Here is a 7399-nt window from a genome sequence, read left to right on the forward strand (position 1 = left end):
ATAAAGACGGCCACGTTCAGTTCTTCTGAATAGTAGTTGTTTTCCTTATGGGTAAAAATCTAATGTCCTTCTACTAAACCATGAGCTTTAATTTCTAGGATTTTACACAGAACAGGTTGTTGCTTCAAAAAGCCTTTGTGAAAGAATATGTCAGCTCCCTACTTGCATTTTATTTTCTGCAAAGTATTAAAAAGCACCATGGATATCTCTATAGCTAACGCTGGGAACATTAATGAGAACCTGCTAATATTTCTGAGGTTTCCGTAGCAAAGCCCAATACAAATAGTATTTCATTGTATTCAATATTTCTTCGTACCACTTAGAATTTGTTCCCAGACGGGGGTGGGGGGGTGGGGGCGGGCGGGTGGTTCAACACGCCTGTAAACCCAGCAGTTTGGGGGGCGTAGGCAGGAGAATCGCTTGAGCCCAGAAGGTCACGACCAGCTCAGGCAAGATGGTGAGACCTCGTCTCTACAAAAAATTTTTTTAAAATTTAGCCAGGCGTGTTGTCGCGCGCCTGTAGTTCCAGCTACTCAGGCGGCTGTGGTGGGAGGATCCCTTGAGCTCAGGAATTTGAGGCGGCAGTGAGCTACAATCGTGCCACTGCACTCCAGCCTGGGCGACAGAGTGAGACCCCGTGTCTAGAAAACAACAACAACGACAACAAAATAAAGTTTGCAACCAGATTAAATGAGAAATGAGGATTCAGGACTTGAGGACTTGGATATTTTGCACAGCTTTGTAAAGTGTACACAAATGTGAAATTACGAGAGAGACACTTTTCTCCATTCCTGTTCTTCAAATTGAACTTTCACAAAAACCTGTCCCAAATCTATAACAAAATGATGAATTCAGACTTTTTGTACGTATAATATAAATAAAAATACATTACATGGTTTTCAAAAGTCTGGTGTGCGATATGTATATACTTAACTGATTATTTTTCTGCATAAGTGAAATTGGCAAAGTCCTCTATTCAAAGCAATTCATTAATTTCACGATATTTTATTTTTTAAATTATTATTATTATTATTTTTATTTTAGGGCCGGGCGTGGTGGCTCACACCTGTAATCCCAGCACTTTGGGAGACCGAGGTGGGTAGATCACTTGAGGTCAAGAGTTCAAGGCCAGTCTGGCTAACATGGTGAAATCCCGTCTCTACTAAAAATAAAAAAATTAGCCGGGCGTGGTGGTGCGCGCCTGTAGTCCCAGCTACTCTGGAGGCTGAAACAGGAGAATCGCTTGAACCGGGGAGGCGGGAAGGTGGAGGTTGCAGTGAGCTGAGATCACACCACTGCACTGCAGCCTGGGCGACAGAGCAAGACTATGATTTTATATATATATATATTTATTTATGTATTATTGTTATTTGAGACGGAGTCTCGCTCTGTTGCCAAAGCTGGAGTGCTCTGTCGCCCAGGCTACAGTGCAGTGATGCTATCTTGGCTCACCTGCAACCCCCACCCTCCCTCTCGGGTTCAAGCGATTCTCCTGTCTCAGCCACCCGAGTAGCTGGGATTACAGGCGCCCGCCACCGCACCTGACTAATTTTTGTATTTTTAGTAGAGCCGAGTTTTCGCCATGTTGGCCAGGCTGGTCTCAAACTCCTAACCTCAAGTGATCCGCCCGCCTCCGCCTCCCAAAGTGCTGGGATTATAGGCGTGAGCCACCGCGCCCGGCCTTCATAACATTTTTTCCACAAATAAAATTACATTGTTCCTGAAACAATACACTATTTTGCATAGTCAAGCAGTTCTGCATTTTACTAGAATTTATAAAAACGTTGTCAATGTTTATAATGTATCTTCTACAGGGTTTCAACAATGTTACATGATTTTGCAGTGCACAATTTGTGGCAGTGAGAAAAGTTCAGTGTAAAAACATTGTAGCTAAAATAGAGCCAAAGAAACATTAGTAACAGAGATAGATGCCTTGAGAAGAATGATCCCATACTATGTTAACACGGAGTTATGCCAATTTAATTTTGATGGCAATTACTAAAAATGATATGAGTGAGTTTGGTATAAGAGTCACAGTCATTTAAAAATCTCTGAATATTTGTAGTAACCACCAGAAAAATGATAGGCAATAGTTTAATCATGCGTTTACTATCCCTTAGGTCACAGTCAATATCCTTGATCAGAATAAAATTGGTTAACATGATTTCTTGGTTAAGGAAATCCCCATTTGGGAAAATAGGCCCAACAGGGAAATGAAATGAAGGTCAACTGAGGTCCAATTCAGTATTGTTAAGTTGCTATTTTCACTCCTCCAACAATTTACTATTGAGCTGTCAGTCATTAACGCTAGGGGTTACATCTTACCTATCTGAAATTTTGGCTACCAATATAAGGTTATTTTCAGGACCACTGAGAAGGACCTTCAGACCAGAGGTTTCCAAATTAGACATGTACATCCCAGGACATGAACAAGACCATGAAGTATGAGAAGGAAAACAGAAAAACTGTTATTTATATTTTTTATTTCTTTTGTTTTTATTTTTTTACTTTGTTTTATTTTTTAACTTTTATTTTTGGTTCAGGGGTACATGTGCAAGTTTGTTATACAGGCGAACATGTGTCACAGGGGTTTATTTCTTAAAATTGCTTTATCAAGTTACAATTTATGTACCATAACATTCACTGGCTTAAAGTGTGAAAGCCAGTGGTTTTTAGTATATTCAGATTTGTCCAACTATCATTATAATCTAATTTTAGAACATTTTCATTACTCCACAGATATCTCATTTCTATTAGCCGTCACCCCCATCCCTCCTTTACCTGATCTCCAGGCAACCACTAATTTACTCTTTCTCTATATATAGATTTTCCTATTCTGGACATTTTATATAAGTGGAATCATATAATTAGTTTTTATGATGGACTCTTTCACTTAGCAGACCGTTTTCAAGTTTCATCCATGTTGTAGCATATATCACTACTTCATTGTTTCAATGCCAAAAATATTTAATTGCATGGATATACCACATTTTGATTATCCATTTATCAGCTGATGAAAGCTTGGATTGTTTCCATTTTGGGGTAGTATGGTTAATGCTGCTATGAGCATTGATGCAAAAAGTCTTTGTTAGTACAAATGTTTTCAATTCTCTTGAGCATACATCCTCAAACAACATGGGGTTTAAGAGTGCTGACCCCCTGCACAGTCAAAAATCTACAAATAACTTTCAACTCCCTGAAAACTTGACTACTAATAGCCTATTGTTGAGGAAGCCTTGCTGAGAACAGTTGATTAACACAAACTTTCTATGTGACATATATTATATACTGTATTATTACAATAAAGTAAGCTGGAAAAAGAATGTTATTGAGAAAATTATAAGGGAGAAAAAATATATTTGCTATCATTAAGTGGAAGTAGATTATCATAAAGGTCTTCATCCTCATCATCTTCACATGAGTAAGCTGAGGAGGAAGACAAGGAAGAAGAGGGGTTGATCTTCCTGTCTTGGAGTGGCAGAGTTGGAAGAGGTAAAGAGGAGTTGGAGGAGCAAGAACATTCGTTGAAACTTTTATTGAAAAAAAAAATCTGCATATAAGTGGACTTGTGCAGTTCAAACTGATGTTGTTCAAGGGTCAACTGTACACCTTAGGAGTAAAATTTCTGAACCACAGGGTAACTCTGTGTTTAACCGTTTGAGGAACTACCAGACTATTTTCCGTAACAACTGTACCGCTTTACATTTCTACCAAGAATGTATGAGGGTTTACATCTCTTCACATTCTCACCAACACTTGTTATTTTCCATTTATTTGATTATATCCACCTAATACGTGCACAGTGGTATCACATTGTGAGTTTGATTGATATTCCTCTGATGACTAAAGATGTTGAGAACTTTTTCATGTGTTTATTAGCCATTTATATGTCTTATTTGAAGAAATATCTATCCAAATTCTTTGGACATTAAAAAGTGTATACTTTGGCCGGGCGCGGTGGCTCAAGCCTGTAATCCCAGCACTTTGGGAGGCCGAGATGGGCGGATCACGAGGTCAGGAGTTCGAGACCATCCTGGCTAACACGGTGAAACCCCGTCTCTACTAAAAAATACGAAAAACTAGCCGGGCGAGGTGGCAGGCGCCTGTAGTCCCGGCTACTCGGGAGGCTGAGGCAGGAGAATGGCGTAAAAACCCGGGAGGCGGAGCTTGCCTTTGAGCTGAGATCCGGCCACTGCACTCCAGCCTGGGCGACACAGCGAGACTCCGTCTCAAAAAAAAACAAAAAAAAAAAAAAAGTGTATACTTTGGCCAGGTGCGGTGGCTAAAGCCTGTAATCCCAGAACTTTGGGAGGCCAAGGTGGGCGGATCACCTAAGGTCAGGAGTTCAAGACCAGCCTGGCCAACATGGTGAAACCCCGTCTCTACTAAAAATACACAAATTAGCCAGGCGTGGTGGCAGGCGCCTGTAATCCCAGCTACCCTGGAGGCTGAGGCAGGAGAATCTCTTGAACCCAGGAGGCGGAGGTTGCAGTGCACCAAGATTGCACCATTGCACTCCAGCCTGGGTGACAGAGCAAGCTTCCATTAAATAATAAAAAAAGTACATACTTCATTATTATTTTTACTATTTTATTTTTTAATTGGCACATAAAATTGTATGTATTTATTATGTACAAAATGATGTTTTTTGCTTTTGTCTTTTGAGACAGAGTCTTGCTCTGTCACCCAGGCTGGAGTGCAGTGGAGCGATTTTAGCTCACTGCAACCTCCGCCTCCCGGGTTCAAGCGATTCTCCTGCCTCAGCCTCCCGATTAGCTGGGACTAAAGGCACTTGCCACCACGCCCGGCTAATTTTTGTATTTTTAGTAGAGACGGGGTTTCACCATGTTGGCCAGGCTGGTCTTGAACTCCTGACCTCAGGTGATCCACCCATCTCGGCTCCCAAAGTGCTGGGATTACAGGCATGAGCCACCATGCCTGGCTGAAAATAATGTTTTGAAGTTTATATACCCTATGGAGTGACTAAATCTAGCTAATTAACATACACATTACCTTACATAGTAGTACTTTTTGTGGCAAGAACATTTGACATTCACTCTCTTAGCATTTTTCAAGAATATAACATATTATTGTTAACTATATTCACCATGTTGTACAATAGATCTTTTGAACTTACTTCTCCTGACAATTTTGTGTTCATTGACCAACATCATCCCAGCTCCCTCCCGCAACCACCCTGACTCTGGTAACAACCATTGTACTTTCTAGTTCTATGAGATCAACTTTTTTAGATACTTCATTTGAGTACAATCATGTGGTATTTGTCTTTCTGTGTCTGGTTTATTTCACTTAACAAAATTTCCTCCAAGTTCATCCATGTTACTGTAAATGACAGGATTATCTTATTTTTAATGGCTGAATAGTATTCCATTGTGTATATATTCCATATATCCATATATCCATCTGTTGATAGACAATTAAGTTGATTCCATATCTTGGCTATTGTGAATAATCCTGCAATAAACATTGGAGTGAGTATTCTCTTTTCATGATCTTGTTTCCAATTCCTTTGGCTATATAGGCAGAAGTGGAATTGGCAGATCATATTGTAGCTCTATTTTTAATTTTGGGGGGAATCTCTGTACTGTTTTTTATCATGGCTGCACTAAATTTACATAACCACCCACAGTTTGCAATGATTCTCTTTTTTCCACATAGTCGCCAACATTTATCTTTTGTCTTTCTGATAGCAGCTATTCTAACAAGTCTTAGGTGATATCTCATTGTGGTTTTAATTTGCATATCACTGATGATTAGTGATGTTGAACATTTTTTCATATACCTGTTGATCTCTTTGCCTGTGTTCTCTTGAGATATATGTATTCAGGCCCTTTCTCCGTTTTTAAAAATTTATTTATTTATTTATTTATTTATTTATTTATTTTTATTTTTTGGCCTTCCCGATTTTATCTGGGGCACACCTGGGCGAGGGCCCTTCATCTAGAAGAAGGTGTTGGGCCTCTTGGTGGTGAAGCGTGGCTTGTGCTGACGGCGCAGGACCCGGTGGGGCAGCGGGAACTTGACCTTGGAGTCGTGGAACTGCTTAAAGGACGGCGGCTGCACTTGCCGGCTGCGATCTTCCTCCACCTTCATGATCTGGATGGAGTGGGCCTGGTCGCAGTGCCGGGCGCTCAAGACTCGGTAGCACTGGGTGACAGCGCCCGCGGTGGTCAGGTGCTGGTATTCCCGATAAAAGTTGTGGGTGCGGCTCAGGGAGTCACAGTGCAGCCAGATGCGGAAATACTTCACCCGCAGAGGAGACTTCTCAAACACCCGCCCAGAGTAGGCAATCTCCCCTGAAAACTTCTTCATCTTGTTTAATTGAGATACGAAGTACCAGAAGCTGGACTTTGAGACGACATGATTAGGTGCAAAGATTCGCATGAGGTAGAGGGGCGGTGTGTGGCATTTGGGGGTGGGCGGGTAGGACCCACTACCTTATACTCTCCTAGTGTGCCCTATGCCTTCAGGGAGGCCTCTCCGAACTCGCCTCCACCCGCAAAAGGGCTTTCCTCGTTTTAAAATCAGATTATTTGTTTTCCTGCTATTGAGCTGTTTTAGTCCCTTTATATTTTGGGTATTAATTCCTTATCAGATATATACTTTGCAAATATTTTCTCCCATTATGTAGGTTGTCTCTTCACTCCGTTGATTGTTTACTTTACTATGCAGAAGTTTTTCAGTTTGGTGTAATCCCATGTGTCTATTTTTGCTTTTTTTTTGCCTGTACTTTGGGTTCGTATCCAGAATTCATTGCCCAGACCAATGAATCCTGCTTCAATGTCATAGAGCTTTTCTGCTATGTGTTCTTCTAGTAGTTTGATAGTTTGAGGTCTTACAATTAAGTCTTTAATTCAATTTGAGTTGGTTTTTGTATGTGTGAGATAGGGTCTATTTTCATACATGTGGATATTCAGTTTTCAAACACATTTATTGGCAAGACTATTCTTTTCCCATTATGTATTCTTGGCACCTTGGTCAAAAATCAGTTCCTTTGCCCATTTTTAGATTGGAGTATTTGTCTTTTTGTTGTTGAGATTTTAGAGTTCTTTGTATATTCCAGCTAGCAGTTTCTTGTATTAAGATTTTTTTTTCATCTTGTTTTACAACTTCTAATTTTTATCATGTTTTACAATGAACATAGTAGTACAGTAATTAATGTATATTACCTATAACTAAATTTGGGGGAGTTGCTCCAGGTTAGGAGCCTGCAATTAAAAGTCTAGAGACCTCTGCTTTAGACCAAAATTATTTTTTTCCTCTCTCATCTGTTTGGTGTTTGCGAGAAGGCGAAGCCGAGTATGCTAAAGACAAACTTCCGCTCTCACTTCTTGTAGCTACTGGCCTATTGATCTGTACCTGGCAAGGGAAAAGTATT

General features: G+C 40.4%; 1 pseudogene; it reads right to left on the reverse strand.

Annotated features, from left to right (window-relative positions):
• Positions 1–5961: 5961 nt before the first annotated feature.
• Positions 5962–6430, reverse strand: LOC112616434 (annotated as a pseudogene).
• Between the last annotated feature and the right edge of the window lie 969 nt (positions 6431–7399).

The sequence above is a fragment of the Theropithecus gelada genome, chromosome X (assembly GCF_003255815.1).
Source record: "Theropithecus gelada isolate Dixy chromosome X, Tgel_1.0, whole genome shotgun sequence".
Lineage (NCBI taxonomy): Eukaryota > Metazoa > Chordata > Mammalia > Primates > Cercopithecidae > Theropithecus > Theropithecus gelada.